General features: G+C 59.7%; 1 protein-coding gene across 1 annotated transcript in view; it reads right to left on the bottom strand.

The window, feature by feature from the left end:
* The window catches only part of LOC148474897 (uncharacterized), a 61,007-nt gene extending 48,404 nt beyond the window's left edge, over nt 1–12,603 (bottom strand). The window contains exon 1 of the mRNA XM_088457977.1: nt 12,435–12,603. The gene's annotated coding sequence lies outside the window, so the exon portion shown is untranslated. The remainder of the gene's footprint in view (nt 1–12,434) is intronic.
* Nucleotides 12,604–16,159: the final 3,556 nt, after the last annotated feature.

Below are 16,159 nucleotides of genomic sequence, written 5' to 3'. Positions count from 1 at the left end.
ACCTTCTCCCAGTACCAGTCACTCCCCTCCTCTCTCCCAGTACCAGTCACCCCCTCTCTCCCAGTACCAGTCACCCCCTCTCTCCCAGTAACAGTCACCCCCTTCTCTCTCCCAGTAACAGTCACCCCTCCCCTCTCCTCTCCCAGTACCAGTCACCCCCTTCTCTCTCCCAGTACCAGTCCCCCCTCCCCTCTCCCAGTACCAGTCACCCCCTTCTCTCTCCCAGTACCAGTTCCCCCTCCCCTCTCCCAGTACCAGTCACCCCCTTCTCTCTCCCAGTACCAGTCAACCCCATCTCTCCCAGTACTAGTCACCTCCCTCCCCTCTCCCAGTACCAGTCACCCCCTCTCCCAGTACCAGTCACCCCCTTCTCTCTCCCAGTACCAGTCCCCCCTCCCCTCTCCCAGTACCAGTCACCCCCTTCTCTCTCCCAGTACCAGTCCCCCCTCCCCTCTCCTCTCCCAGTACCAGTCACCCCCTTCTCTCTCCCAGTACCAGTTCCCCCTCCCCTCTCCCAGTACCAGTCACCCCCTTCTCTCTCCCAGTACCAGTCAACCCCATCTCTCCCAGTACTAGTCACCTCCCTCCCCTCTCCCAGTACCAGTCACCCCCTCTCTCCCAGTACCAGTCACCCCCTTATCTCTCCCAGTACCAGTCACCCCTCCCCTCTCCCAGTACCAGTCACCCCCTTCTCTCTCCCAGTACCAGTCAACCCCATCTCTCCCAGTACTAGTCACCTCCCTCCCCTCTCCCAGTACCAGTCACCCCCTCTCTCCCAGTACCAGTCACCCCCTTCTCTCTCCCAGTACCAGTCCCCCCTCCACTCTCCTCTCCCAGTACCAGTCACCCCCTTCTCTCTCCCAGTACCAGTCCCCCCTCCCCTCTCCTCTCCCAGTACCAGTCACCCCCTTCTCTCTCCCAGTACCAGTTCCCCCTCCCCTCTCCCAGTACCAGTCACCCCCTTCTCTCTCCCAGTACCAGTCAACCCCATCTCTCCCAGTACTAGTCACCTCCCTCCCCTCTCCCAGTACCAGTCACCCCCTCTCTCCCAGTACCAGTCACCCCCTTCTCTCTCCCAGTACCAGTTCCCCCTCCCCTCTCCCAGTACCAGTCACCCCCTTCTCTCTCCCAGTACCAGTCAACCCCATCTCTCCCAGTACTAGTCACCTCCCTCCCCTCTCCCAGTACCAGTCACCCCCTCTCTCCCAGTACCAGTCACCCCCTTCTCTCTCCCAGTACCAGTCCCCCCTCCCCTCTCCTCTCCCAGTACCAGTCACCCCCTTCTCTCTCCCAGTACCAGTCCCCCCTCCCCTCTCCTCTCCCAGTACCAGTCACCCCCTTCTCTCTCCCAGTACCAGTTCCCCCTCCCCTCTCCCAGTACCAGTCACCCCCTTCTCTCCCAGTACCAGTCAACCCCATCTCTCCCAGTACTAGTCACCTCCCTCCCCTCTCCCAGTACCAGTCACCCCCTCTCTCCCAGTACCAGTCACCCCCTTCTCTCTCCCAGTACCAGTCCCCCCTCCCCTCTCCTCTCCCAGTACCTGTCACCCCCTTCTCTCTCCCAGTACCAGTCCCCCCTCCCCTCTCCTCTCCCAGTACCAGTCACCCCCTTCTCTCTCCCAGTACCAGTCCCCCTCCCCTCTCCCAGTACCAGTCACCCCCTTCTCTCTCCCAGTACCAGTCCCCCCTCCCCTCTCCTCTCCCAGTACCAGTCACCCCCTTCTCTCTCCCAGTACCAGTCCCCCCTCCCCTCTCCTCTCCCAGTACCAGTCACCCCCTTCTCTCTCCCAGTACCAGTTCCCCCTCCCCTCTCCCAGTACCAGTCACCCCCTTCTCTCTCCCAGTACCAGTCAACCCCATCTCTCCCAGTACTAGTCACCTCCCTCCCCTCTCCCAGTACCAGTCACCCCCTCTCTCCCAGTACCAGTCACCCCCTTCTCTCTCCCAGTACCAGTCCCCCCTCCCCTCTCCCAGTACCAGTCACCCCCTTCTCTCTCCCAGTACCAGTCAACCCCATCTCTCCCAGTACTAGTCACCTCCCTCCCCTCTCCCAGTACCAGTCACCCCCTCTCTCCCAGTACCAGTCACCCCCTTCTCTCTCCCAGTACCAGTCCCCCCTCCGCTCTCCTCTCCCAGTACCAGTCACCCCCTTCTCTCTCCCAGTACCAGTCCCCCCTCCCCTCTCCTCTCCCAGTACCAGTCACCCCCTTCTCTCTCCCAGTACCAGTTCCCCCTCCCCTCTCCCAGTACCAGTCACCCCCTTCTCTCTCCCAGTACCAGTCAACCCCATCTCTCCCAGTACTAGTCACCTCCCTCCCCTCTCCCAGTACCAGTCACCCCCTCTCTCCCAGTACCAGTCACCCCCTTCTCTCTCCCAGTACCAGTTCCCCCTCCCCTCTCCCAGTACCAGTCACCCCCTTCTCTCTCCCAGTACCAGTCAACCCCATCTCTCCCAGTACTAGTCACCTCCCTCCCCTCTCCCAGTACCAGTCACCTCCCTCCCCTCTCCCAGTACCAGTCACCCCCTCTCTCCCAGTACCAGTCACCCCCTTCTCTCTCCCAGTACCAGTCCCCCCTCCCCTCTCCTCTCCCAGTACCAGTCACCCCCTTCTCTCTCCCAGTACCAGTCCCCCCTCCCCTCTCCTCTCCCAGTACCAGTCACCCCCTTCTCTCTCCCAGTACCAGTTCCCCCTCCCCTCTCCCAGTACCAGTCACCCCCTTCTCTCTCCCAGTACCAGTCAACCCCATCTCTCCCAGTACTAGTCACCTCCCTCCCCTCTCCCAGTACCAGTCACCCCCTTCTCTCTCCCAGTACCAGTCCCCCCTCCCCTCTCCTCTCCCAGTACCAGTCACCCCCTTCTCTCTCCCAGTACCAGTCCCCCCTCCCCTCTCCTCTCCCAGTACCAGTCACCCCCTTCTCTCTCCCAGTACCAGTCCCCCCTCCCCTCTCCTCTCCCAGTACCAGTCACCCCCTTCTCTCTCCCAGTACCAGTCCCCCCTCCCCTCTCCTCTCCCAGTACCAGTCACCCCCTTCTCTCTCCCAGTACCAGTCCCCCCTCCCCTCTCCTCTCCCAGTACCAGTCACCCCCTTCTCTCTCCCAGTACGAGTTCCCCCTCCCCTCTCCCAGTACCAGTCACCCCCTTCTCTCTCCCAGTACCAGTCAACCCCATCTCTCCCAGTACTAGTCACCTCCCTCCCCTCTCCCAGTACCAGTCACCCCCTCTCTCCCAGTACCAGTCACCCCCTTCTCTCTCCCAGTACCAGTCCCCCCTCCCCTCTCCCAGTACCAGTCACCCCCTTCTCTCTCCCAGTACCAGTCAACCCCATCTCTCCCAGTACTAGTCACCTCCCTCCCATCTCCCAGTACCAGTCACCCCCTCTCTCCCAGTACCAGTCACCCCCTTCTCTCTCCCAGTACCAGTCCCCCCTCCCCTCTCCTCTCCCAGTACCAGTCACCCCCTTCTCTCTCCCAGTACCAGTCCCCCCTCCCCTCTCCTCTCCCAGTACCAGTCACCCCCTTCTCTCTCCCAGTACCAGTTCCCCCTCCCCTCTCCCAGTACCAGTCACCCCCTTCTCTCTCCCAGTACCAGTCAACCCCATCTCTCCCAGTACTAGTCACCTCCCTCCCCTCTCCCAGTACCAGTCACCCCCTTCTCTCTCCCAGTACCAGTCCCCCCTCCCCTCTCCTCTCCCAGTACCAGTCACCCCCTTCTCTCTCCCAGTACCAGTCCCCCCTCCCCTCTCCTCTCCCAGTACCAGTCACCCCCTTCTCTCTCCCAGTACCAGTCCCCCTCCCCTCTCCCAGTACCAGTCACCCCCTTCTCTCTCCCAGTACCAGTCCCCCTCCCCTCTCCCAGTACTAGTCACCTCCCTCCCCTCTCCCAGTCACCCCCTCTCTCCCAGTACCAGTCACCCCCTTCTCTCTCCCAGTACCAGTCCCCCCTCCCCTCTCCTCTCCCAGTATCAGTCACCCCCTTCTCTCTCCCAGTACCAGTCCCCCCTCCCCTCTCCTCTCCCAGTACCAGTCACCCCCTTCTCTCTCCCAGTACCAGTACCCCCTCCCCTCCCAGTACCAGTCACCCCCTTCTCTCTCCCAGTACCAGTCACCCCCTCTCTCCCAGTACCAGTCACCCCCTCTCTCCCAGTAACAGTCACCCCCTTCTCTCTCCCAGTAACAGTCACCCCTCCCCTCTCCTCTCCCAGTACCAGTCACCCCCTTCTCTCTCCCAGTACCAGTCCCCCCTCCCCTCTCCCAGTACCAGTCACCCCCTTCTCTCTCCCAGTACCAGTTCCCCCTCCCCTCTCCCAGTACCAGTCACCCCCTTCTCTCTCCCAGTACCAGTCAACCCCATCTCTCCCAGTACTAGTCACCTCCCTCCCCTCTCCCAGTACCAGTCACCCCCTCTCCCAGTACCAGTCACCCCCTTCTCTCTCCCAGTACCAGTCCCCCCTCCCCTCTCCCAGTACAAGTCACCCCCTTCTCTCTCCCAGTACCAGTCCCCCCTCCCCTCTCCTCTCCCAGTACCAGTCACCCCCTTCTCTCTCCCAGTACCAGTTCCCCCTCCCCTCTCCCAGTACCAGTCACCCCCTTCTCTCTCCCAGTACCAGTCAACCCCATCTCTCCCAGTACTAGTCACCTCCCTCCCCTCTCCCAGTACCAGTCACCCCCTCTCTCCCAGTACCAGTCACCCCCTTATCTCTCCCAGTACCAGTCCCCCCTCCCCTCTCCCAGTACCAGTCACCCCCTTCTCTCTCCCAGTACCAGTCAACCCCATCTCTCCCAGTACTAGTCACCTCCCTCCCCTCTCCCAGTACCAGTCACCCCCTCTCTCCCAGTACCAGTCACCCCCTTCTCTCTCCCAGTACCAGTCCCCCCTCCACTCTCCTCTCCCAGTACCAGTCACCCCCTTCTCTCTCCCAGTACCAGTCCCCCCTCCCCTCTCCTCTCCCAGTACCAGTCACCCCCTTCTCTCTCCCAGTACCAGTTCCCCCTCCCCTCTCCCAGTACCAGTCACCCCCTTCTCTCTCCCAGTACCAGTCAACCCCATCTCTCCCAGTACTAGTCACCTCCCTCCCCTCTCCCAGTACCAGTCACCCCCTCTCTCCCAGTACCAGTCACCCCCTTCTCTCTCCCAGTACCAGTTCCCCCTCCCCTCTCCCAGTACCAGTCACCCCCTTCTCTCTCCCAGTACCAGTCAACCCCATCTCTCCCAGTACTAGTCACCTCCCTCCCCTCTCCCAGTACCAGTCACCCCCTCTCTCCCAGTACCAGTCACCCCCTTCTCTCTCCCAGTACCAGTCCCCCCTCCCCTCTCCTCTCCCAGTACCAGTCACCCCCTTCTCTCTCCCAGTACCAGTCCCCCCCTCCCCTCTCCTCTCCCAGTACCAGTCACCCCCTTCTCTCTCCCAGTACCAGTTCCCCCTCCCCTCTCCCAGTACCAGTCACCCCCTTCTCTCCCAGTACCAGTCAACCCCATCTCTCCCAGTACTAATCACCTCCCTCCCCTCTCCCAGTACCAGTCACCCCCTCTCTCCCAGTACCAGTCACCCCCTTCTCTCTCCCAGTACCAGTCCCCCCTCCCCTCTCCTCTCCCAGTACCTGTCACCCCCTTCTCTCTCCCAGTACCAGTCCCCCCTCCCCTCTCCTCTCCCAGTACCAGTCACCCCCTTCTCTCTCCCAGTACCAGTCCCCCTCCCCTCTCCCAGTACCAGTCACCCCCTTCTCTCTCCCAGTACCAGTCCCCCCTCCCCTCTCCTCTCCTCTCCCAGTACCAGTCACCCCCTTCTCTCTCCCAGTACCAGTCCCCCCTCCCCTCTCCTCTCCCAGTACCAGTCACCCCCTTCTCTCTCCCAGTACCAGTTCCCCCTCCCCTCTCCCAGTACCAGTCACCCCCTTCTCTCTCCCAGTACCAGTCAACCCCATCTCTCCCAGTACTAGTCACCTCCCTCCCCTCTCCCAGTACCAGTCACCCCCTCTCTCCCAGTACCAGTCACCCCCTTCTCTCTCCCAGTACCAGTCCCCCCTCCCCTCTCCCAGTACCAGTCACCCCCTTCTCTCTCCCAGTACCAGTCAACCCCATCTCTCCCAGTACTAGTCACCTCCCTCCCCTCTCCCAGTACCAGTCACCCCCTCTCTCCCAGTACCAGTCACCCCCTTCTCTCTCCCAGTACCAGTCCCCCCTCCGCTCTCCTCTCCCAGTACCAGTCACCCCCTTCTCTCTCCCAGTACCAGTCCCCCCTCCCCTCTCCTCTCCAGTACCAGTCACCCCCTTCTCTCTCCCAGTACCAGTTCCCCCCTCCCCTCTCCCAGTACCAGTCACCCCCCTCTCTCTCCCAGTACCAGTCAACCCCATCTCTCCCAGTACTAGTCACCTCCCTCCCCTCTCCCAGTACCAGTCACCCCCTCTCTCCCAGTACCAGTCACCCCCTTCTCTCTCCCAGTACCAGTTCCCCCTCCCCTCTCCCAGTACCAGTCACCCCCTTCTCTCTCCCAGTACCAGTCAACCCCATCTCTCCCAGTACTAGTCACCTCCCTCCCCTCTCCCAGTACCAGTCACCTCCCTCCCCTCTCCCAGTACCAGTCACCCCCTCTCTCCCAGTACCAGTCACCCCCTTCTCTCTCCCAGTACCAGTCCCCCCTCCCCTCTCCTCTCCCAGTACCAGTCACCCCCTTCTCTCTCCCAGTACCAGTCCCCCCTCCCCTCTCCTCTCCCAGTACCAGTCACCCCCTTCTCTCTCCCAGTACCAGTTCCCCCTCCCCTCTCCCAGTACCAGTCACCCCCTTCTCTCTCCCAGTACCAGTCAACCCCATCTCTCCCAGTACTAGTCACCTCCCTCCCCTCTCCCAGTACCAGTCACCCCCTTCTCTCTCCCAGTACCAGTCCCCCCTCCCCTCTCCTCTCCCAGTACCAGTCACCCCCTTCTCTCTCCCAGTACCAGTCCCCCCTCCCCTCTCCTCTCCCAGTACCAGTCACCCCCTTCTCTCTCCCAGTACCAGTCCCCCCTCCCCTCTCCTCTCCCAGTACCAGTCACCCCCTTCTCTCTCCCAGTACCAGTCCCCCCTCCCCTCTCCTCTCCCAGTACCAGTCACCCCCTTCTCTCTCCCAGTACGAGTTCCCCCTCCCCTCTCCCAGTACCAGTCACCCCCTTCTCTCTCCCAGTACCAGTCAACCCCATCTCTCCCAGTACTAGTCACCTCCCTCCCCTCTCCCAGTACCAGTCACCCCCTCTCTCCCAGTACCAGTCACCCCCTTCTCTCTCCCAGTACCAGTCCCCCCTCCCCTCTCCCAGTACCAGTCACCCCCTTCTCTCTCCCAGTACCAGTCAACCCCATCTCTCCCAGTACTAGTCACCTCCCTCCCATCTCCCAGTACCAGTCACCCCCTCTCTCCCAGTACCAGTCACCCCCTTCTCTCTCCCAGTACCAGTCCCCCCTCCCCTCTCCTCTCCCAGTACCAGTCACCCCCCTTCTCTCTCCCAGTACCAGTCCCCCCCTCCCCTCTCCTCTCCCAGTACCAGTCACCCCCTTCTCTCTCCCAGTACCAGTTCCCCCTCCCCTCTCCCAGTACCAGTCACCCCCTTCTCTCTCCCAGTACCAGTCAACCCCATCTCTCCCAGTACTAGTCACCTCCCTCCCCTCTCCCAGTACCAGTCACCCCCTTCTCTCTCCCAGTACCAGTCCCCCCTCCCCTCTCCTCTCCCAGTACCAGTCACCCCCTTCTCTCTCCCAGTACCAGTCCCCCCTCCCCTCTCCTCTCCCAGTACCAGTCACCCCCCTTCTCTCTCCCAGTACCAGTCCCCCTCCCCTCTCCCAGTACCAGTCACCCCCTTCTCTCTCCCAGTACCAGTCCCCCTCCCCTCTCCCAGTACTAGTCACCTCCCTCCCCTCTCCCAGTCACCCCCTCTCTCCCAGTACCAGTCACCCCCTTCTCTCTCCCAGTACCAGTCCCCCCTCCCCTCTCCTCTCCCAGTATCAGTCACCCCCTTCTCTCTCCCAGTACCAGTCCCCCCTCCCCTCTCCTCTCCCAGTACCAGTCACCCCCTTCTCTCTCCCAGTACCAGTACCCCCTCCCCTCCCAGTACCAGTCACCCCCTTCTCTCTCCCAGTACCAGTCAACCCCATCTCTCCCAGTACTAGTCACCTCCCTCCCCTCTCCCAGTACCAGTCACCCCCTCTCTCCCAGTACCAGTCACCCCCTTCTCTCTCCCAGTACCAGTCCCCCCTCCCCTCTCCCAGTACCAGTCACCCCCTTCTCTCTCCCAGTACCAGTCAACCCCATCTCTCCCAGTACTAGTCACCTCCCTCCCCTCTCCCAGTACCAGTCACCCCCTTCTCTCTCCCAGTACCAGTCCCCCCTCCCTTCTCTCTCCCAGTACCAGTCCCCCCTCCCCTCTCCTCTCCCAGTACCAGTCACCCCCTTCTCTCTCCCAGTACCAGTCCCCCCTCCCCTCTCCTCTCCCAGTACCAGTCACCCCCTTCTCTCTCCCAGTACCAGTTCCCCCTCCCCTCTCCCAGTACCAGTCACCCCCTTCTCTCTCCCAGTACCAGTCAACCCCATCTCTCCCAGTACTAGTCACCTCCCTCCCCTCTCCCAGTACCAGTCACCCCCTCTCTCCCAGTACCAGTCACCCCCTTCTCTCTCCCAGTACCAGTCCCCCCTCCCCTCTCCTCTCCCAGTACCAGTCACCCCCTTCTCTCTCCCAGTACCAGTCCCCCCTCTCCTCTCCTCTCCCAGTACCAGTCACCCCCTTCTCTCTCCCACTACCAGTCCCCCTCCCCTCTCCCAGTACCAGTCACCCCCTTCTCTCTCCCAGTACCAGTCCCCCTCCCCTCTCCCAGTACTAGTCACCTCCCTCCCCTCTCCCAGTACCAGTCACCCCCTCTCTCCCAGTACCAGTCCCCCCTCCCCTCTCCTCTCCCAGTACCAGTCACCCCCTTCTCTCTCCCAGTACCAGTCCCCCCTCCCCTCTCCTCTCCCAGTACCAGTCACCCCCTTCTCTCTCCCAGTACCAGTCCCCCCTCCCCTCTCCTCTCCCAGTACCAGTCACCCCCTTCTCTCTCCCAGTACCAGTTCCCCCTCCCCTCTCCCAGTACCAGTCACCCCCTTCTCTCTCCCAGTACCAGTCAACCCCATCTCTCCCAGTACTAGTCACCTCCCTCCCCTCTCCCAGTACCAGTCACCCCCTTCTCTCTCCCAGTACCAGTCCCCCCTCCCCTCTCCCAGTACCAGTCACCCCCTTCTCTCTCCCAGTACCAGTCAACCCCATCTCTCCCAGTACTAGTCACCTCCCTCCCGTCTCCCAGTAGCAGTCACCCCCTCTCTCCCAGTACCAGTCACCCCCTTCTCTCTCCCAGTACCAGTCCCCCCTCCCCTCTCCTCTCCCAGTACAGTCACCCCCTTCTCTCTCCCAGTACCAGTCCCCCCTCCCCTCTCCTCTCCCAGTACCAGTCACCCCCTTCTCTCTCCCAGTACCAGTTCCCCCTCCCCTCTCCCAGTACCAGTCACCCCCTTCTCTCTCCCAGTACCAGTCAACCCCATCTCTCCCAGTACTAGTCACCTCCCTCCCCTCTCCCAGTACCAGTCACCCCCTCTCTCCCAGTACCAGTCACCCCCTTCTCTCTCCCAGTACCAGTCCCCCCTCCCCTCTCCTCTCCCAGTACCAGTCACCCCCTTCTCTCTCCCAGTACCAGTCCCCCCTCCCCTCTCCCAGTACCAGTCACCCTCCCCTCTCCCAGTACCAGTCACCCCCTTCTCTCTCCCAGTACCAGTCCCCCTCCCCTCTCCCAGTACCAGTCACCCCCTTCTCTCTCCCAGTACCAGTCCCCCTCCCCTCTCCCAGTACTAGTCACCTCCCTCCCCTCTCCCAGTACCAGTCACCTCCCTCCCCTCTCCCAGTACCAGTCACCCCCTCTCTCCCAGTACCAGTCACCCCCTTCTCTCTCCCAGTACCAGTCCCCCCTCCCCTCTCCTCTCCCAGTACCAGTCACCCCCTTTTCTCTCCCAGTACCAGTCCCCCCTCCCCTCTCCTCTCCCAGTACCAGTCACCCCCTTCTCTCTCCCAGTACCAGTCCCCCCTCCTCTCCTCTCCCAGTACCAGTCACCCCCTTCTCTCTCCCAGTACCAGTCACCCCCTTCTCTCTCCCAGTACCAGTCAACCCCATCTCTCCCAGTACTAGTCACCTCCCTCCCCTCTCCCAGTACCAGTCACCCCCTCTCTCCCAGTACCAGTCACCCCCTTCTCTCTCCCAGTACCAGTCCCCCCTCCCCTCTCCCAGTACCAGTCACCCCCTTCTCTCTCCCAGTACCAGTCAACCCCATCTCTCCCAGTACTAGTCACCTCCCTCCCCTCTCCCAGTACCAGTCACCCCCTCTCTCCCAGTACCAGTCACCCCCTTCTCTCTCCCAGTACCAGTCCCCCCTCCCCTCTCCTCTCCCAGTACAGTCACCCCCTTCTCTCTCCCAGTACCAGTCCCCCCTCCCCTCTCCTCTCCCAGTACCAGTCACCCCCTTCTCTCTCCCAGTACCAGTTCCCCCTCCCCTCTCCCAGTACCAGTCACCCCCTTCTCTCTCCCAGTACCAGTCAACCCCATCTCTCCCAGTACTAGTCACCTCCCTCCCCTCTCCCAGTACCAGTCACCCCCTCTCTCCCAGTACCAGTCACCCCCTTCTCTCTCCCAGTACGTCCCCCCTCCCCTCTCCTCTCCCAGTACCAGTCACCCCCTTCTCTCTCTCCCAGTACCAGTCCCCCCTCCCCTCTCCTCTCCCAGTACCAGTCACCCCCTTCTCTCTCCCAGTACCAGTCCCCCCTCCCCTCTCCTCTCCCAGTACCAGTCACCCCCTTCTCTCTCCCAGTACCAGTTCCCCTTCCCCTCTCCCAGTACCAGTCACCCCCTTCTCTCTCCCAGTACCAGTCAACCCCATCTCTCCCAGTACTAGTCACCTCCCTCCCCTCTCCCAGTACCAGTCACCCCCTCTCTCCCAGTACCAGTCACCCCCTTCTCTCTCCCAGTACCAGTCCCCCCTCCCCTCTCCCAGTACCAGTCACCCCCTTCTCTCTCCCAGTACCAGTCAACCCCATCTCTCCCAGTACTAGTCACCTCCCTCCCCTCTCCCAGTACCAGTCACCCCCTCTCTCCCAGTACCAGTCACCCCCTCTCTCCCAGTACCAGTCACCCCCTTCTCTCTCCCAGTACCAGTCCCCCCTCCCCTCTCCTCTCCCAGTACAGTCACCCCCTTCTCTCTCCCAGTACCAGTCACCCCCTTCTCTCTCCCAGTACCAGTCCCCCCTCCCCTCTCCTCTCCCAGTACCAGTCACCCCCTTCTCTCTCCCAGTACCAGTTCCCCCTCCCCTCTCCCAGTACCAGTCACCCCCTTCTTTCTCCCAGTACCAGTCAACCCCATCTCTCCCAGTACTAGTCACCTCCCTCCCCTCTCCCAGTACCAGTCACCCCCTCTCTCCCAGTACCAGTCACCCTTCTCTCTCCCAGTACCAGTCCCCCCTCCCCTCTCCTCTCCCAGTACCAGTCACCCCCTTCTCTCTCCCAGTACCAGTCCCCCCTCCCCTCTCCTCTCCCAGTACCAGTCACCCCCTTCTCTCTCCCAGTACCAGTCCCCCATCCCCTCTCCTCTCCCAGTACCAGTCACCCCCTTCTCTCTCCCAGTACCAGTCAACCCCATCTCTCCCAGTACTAGTCACCTCCCTCCCCTCTCCCAGTACCAGTCACCCCCTCTCTCCCAGTACCAGTCACCCCCTTCTCTCTCCCAGTACCAGTCCCCCCTCCCCTCTCCCAGTACCAGTCACCCCCTTCTCTCTCCCAGTACCAGTCAACCCCATCTCTCCCAGTACTAGTCACCTCCCTCCCCTCTCCCAGTACCAGTCACCCCCTCTCTCCCAGTACCAGTTCCCCCTCCCCTCTCCCAGTACCAGTCCCCCCTCCCCTCTCCTCTCCCAGTACCAGTCACCCCCTTCTCTCTCCCAGTACCAGTCCCCCTCCCCTCTCCCAGTACCAGTCACCCCCTTCTCTCTCCCAGTACCAGTCCCCCTCCCCTCTCCCAGTACCAGTCAACCCCATCTCTCCCAGTACCAGTCACCCCCTTCTCTCTCCCAGTACCAGTCCCCCTCCCCTCTCCTCTCCCAGTACCAGTCACCCCCTTCTCTCTCCCAGTACCAGTCCCCCCTCTCCTCTCCTCTCCCAGTACCAGTCACCCCCTTCTCTCTCCCAGTACCAGTCCCCCCTCTCCTCTCCTCTCCCAGTACCAGTCACCCCCTTCTCTCTCCCAGTACCAGTCCCCCCCTTCTCTCTCCCAGTACCAGTCCCCCTCCCCTCTCCCAGTACCAGTCACCCCCTTCTCTCTCCCAGTACCAGTCCCCCTCCCCTCTCCCAGTACCAGTCACCTCCATCCCCTCTCCCAGGACCAGTCAGACAACTTACTGCAGCAGATCAGCCCGGTAAACACAGGGTTAGGTCTAAAGTGTAAACACAGAGGGGACGACAGTAAGAGGTCAGAGACACCGCAGTTGGAAACGAGGCTTGGAATACAGGACGTGCGGGTCACGTGAGGAGATTAGACTCAGGAACGAGGCTTGGCATACAGGAAATGTCGCATCACGTGGTGCAGTATCCATAGAAACGCGGCTGGGATACGGGAACGGGGTGTGCAGGGGGTGATGTGGAGGAGGCCGATTGGGTGATGAGTCTGACTTAAGCTGCTGAGGAGGGGGTATCGGTGAAAGCTGGACCGGACGTGATTCCGGAACGCCGGACCAGCTCCCTGCAGCGACCTCTGCTGCTGAGGAGCTGTTTAAGCGCGTTCCCGTCCGGGGGTGTGTGTTAGGCTATCACATAGGAGCGAGCGGATCATTACAGTGGCTCCCTGCCCGGAACGCCGGACAGGACCCCAGCTCCTAGATTGCCGTTCTGGGTTCCGGAACAGGGAGATCTCCACCTTAGATAGGCGTTCTGGGTGCCAGAATGGGGCACTGACCACCTTAGATCGCTTATCCATTTGCTGGACTAGGGCGCTGACTACCTTACATAGCCGTCCCAGGTGCCGAAATAGGGCGAAGACCACCTTACATGGCTGTTGCTGGAACGGGGCGCAGGCCACCTTAGATGGCCGTTCTGAGTAAAGGAATAGGGCGCATACCACTTTAGATAACCATTCCGGGTGACCACCTTAGATAGCCATTCCGGGTACCACCTTAGACAGGCATTCTGGGTGCCGGCATAGGGCACTGACTACCTTAGATAGCTTATCCAGGTGGCAGAATAGGGCGCTGACCACCTTTGAAAGCTGTCCCAGGTGCAGAAATAGGGAGTAGATCACCTTAGATAGCTGTTCCGGGGTTCTGGAACGAGGAGCAGGCCACCTTGATAGATGGTCGTTCTGAGCTCTGAAATGGGGCGCAGACCACTTTAGATGACCATTCCAGGTGCCGGAATGGGGCGGAGACCACCGTAGATAAACATTACGTGAGCCAGAATGGGGAGCTGGCCACCTTAGCCATTCTGGGTGCCAGAGCAGGGCGCAGGCCACCTGAGATAGTTGCAACAGGGCACAGACCACCTTAAATAGCCATTCAGGGTGCCATAACCGGGAGCTGACCACCTTAGATAGGGGTCCGAGTGCTGGAACGAGGAGCAGGCCACTTTAGATAGCCGTTCCGGGTGCCAGAACGTGGCGCAGGCCACCTTAGCTGTTCCAGGTGCTGGAATAGGACGTTGATCACCTTAGATAGCTGTTCTAGATGCCAGAATAGGGTGCTGACCCCCTTAGATAGCCATTTTGGGTGCCGTAACGGGGAGCTGACCATCTTAGATCGTTGTTCAGGCTGCCGGAAAGAGGAGCTGACCACCTTACGTAGGAACTGCTGGGCGCAGACCACCTAAGATCACCTTTCTGGGTGCCAGAACAGGAACCACCTTAGATAGTCATTCCAGATGCCGGAACGGGGCGCAGACCACCTAGGATAGCCGTTCCGGGTGCTGGAATGGGGCGTAGGCCACCTTAGATAGCCGTTCCTGGTGCTGGTGTGGGGCATAGACCACCTAAGATAGCTATTCCGGCAGCCGGAACTGGGCGCAGGCCACCTAAGATAGCCTGTCTGGGTGCCAGAATGGGGCGCATGCCACCTAAGATTGCCGAACGGGGCGTTTATCACCTAAGTTAGCCGTTCTGGGTGCTGGAATGCGGTGCAGACCATCTAAGATAGCCGTTCTGGGTGCTGGAATGGGGTGCAGACTACCTGAGATAAGCTTAGATAGCCAGAATGGGGCGCAGGCCACCTTAGATAGCCAGAACGGGCTGCAGACAACCGAAGATAGCCATTCTGGCTGCCGGAATGGGGAGCAGACTGCCTGAGATAACTGTTTTGGGTGCCTGAACGGGGTGCAAGTCATCTTCGATAGCTGTTCCAGGTGCCGGAATTGGGCGCAAGCCACCCAAGATAGCCGTTCGGGTTCTGGAATGGGACATAGACCACCTAAGATAGCCGTTCCGGGTGCCGGAATGGGACGTAGGCCACCTTAGATAGCCTTTCTGGGTGCTGGTATGGGGTATAGACCACCTAAGATAGCCATTCTGGCAGCAGGAACTGTGCGCAGACCACCTAAGATAGCCTTTCTATGTGCCAGAACGGGGTGCAGACCACCTAAGATAGCCGTTCCGGGTGCCGAATGGGGCGTTTACCACCTAAGATAGCCGTTCTGGGTGTTGGAATGGGGTGCAAACCACCTAAGATAGCCGTTCCGGGTGCTGGAATGGGGTGCAAACCACCTAAGATAGCCGTTCCGGGTGCTGGAATGGGGTGCAGACTACCTGAGATAAGCTTAGATAGCCAGAATGGGGCGCAGGCCACCTTAGATAGCCATTCTGGGTGCCAGGATTGGGGTGCAGACTACCTGAGATAACTGTTTTGGGTGCCTGAACGGGGTGAAGGTCACCTTCGATAGCTGTTCCAGGTGCCGGAATGGGGCGCAAGCCACCCAAGATTGCCGTTCCGGGTGCCGGAATGGGACATAGGCCACCTTAGATAGCTGTTCTGGGTACCGGAACAGAGCACAGACTACCATAGCTAGCCATTCTGGGGGCCAGAACAGGCCGCAGGTAACCTTGGCCAGCCGTTCAGGGTGCTAACACAGGGCGTAGACCATTCTAGATTGCCAGAACACCTTATCCAGCCGTTCAGGCATATTAAATTACCACTTCCCCACTGTTAATGTTGGGCTGGTAGGGGGTGTAACCCTAAGCTGAGTGATTGGAAATAGCCGGACCACCTTGGATACCCGTTAAGGGTGCTGGAACAGGGTACAGACCAACTCAGCCATTCAGGGTGCCTGAACAACGCGCAGTCTATCATAGCCAGACGTGCAAGGTGCTGGAATAGGGCCCAGATAACCTTAGCCAGCCGTTCAGGGTGCCGGAACTCAGCGCTGACCACTTTAACCAGCCATCCTGGGTGCTGGAACAGAGCATAGACTACCATAGCTAGCCATTCCAATCAGACTTTCTTTAAGTTTAGAATCAGTATAGAGGCAGCCGTGGATGTCGATGGCAGCCGTGTATTATAAGCACTAAGTGTGTTATAACACAAAGTGTAATTATATAACAGTTAAAAAAAACAGTTGAACAAACAATGAACAACATCTACAAGGTAATTACAATATCATTCCTTACCAGTAGTTTGTGTGTTGTGCATTATTGAATGTATTGCAAAAATGTATCAAAAACTTCTATTAATGATCTCACTCCATGGAATCATCTCTAAGACTACTACATCCTTTACTCTCCCTGCAGCTCATCCTTTTGTACATATTGCTGCCTCAGTACTTTCCTCTTCTCTTACAAACACATATGAGCTTTTAACTTATCTAAACACATTGACAATAACATCCACAACCTCTCGCCATAACAAACATTCTGTCAAATCCCACAAATATATTTATATCTCGCTCCTGTTGCTTCTATTAGCTGGTGACATATCTCCAAATCCAGGCCCAACCCACATGCCACACCCACAACAAACTATAAATCCAGCTAACCTCATAAATATTGCATGCCTCCCTTCACCATCCAAGTCACTAAAATGTGCATTATGGAATGCACGCTCTGTCTGCAACAAACTAACATCCATCCATGACCTCTTTATTTCAACCAA

The sequence above is a fragment of the Taudactylus pleione genome, unplaced genomic scaffold (genome assembly GCF_031769625.1).
Source record: "Taudactylus pleione unplaced genomic scaffold, aTauple2 ptg000800l, whole genome shotgun sequence".
NCBI classification, from domain to species: Eukaryota; Metazoa; Chordata; class Amphibia; order Anura; family Myobatrachidae; genus Taudactylus; species Taudactylus pleione.
This window is presented reverse-complemented; position numbering and strand designations above follow the sequence as displayed.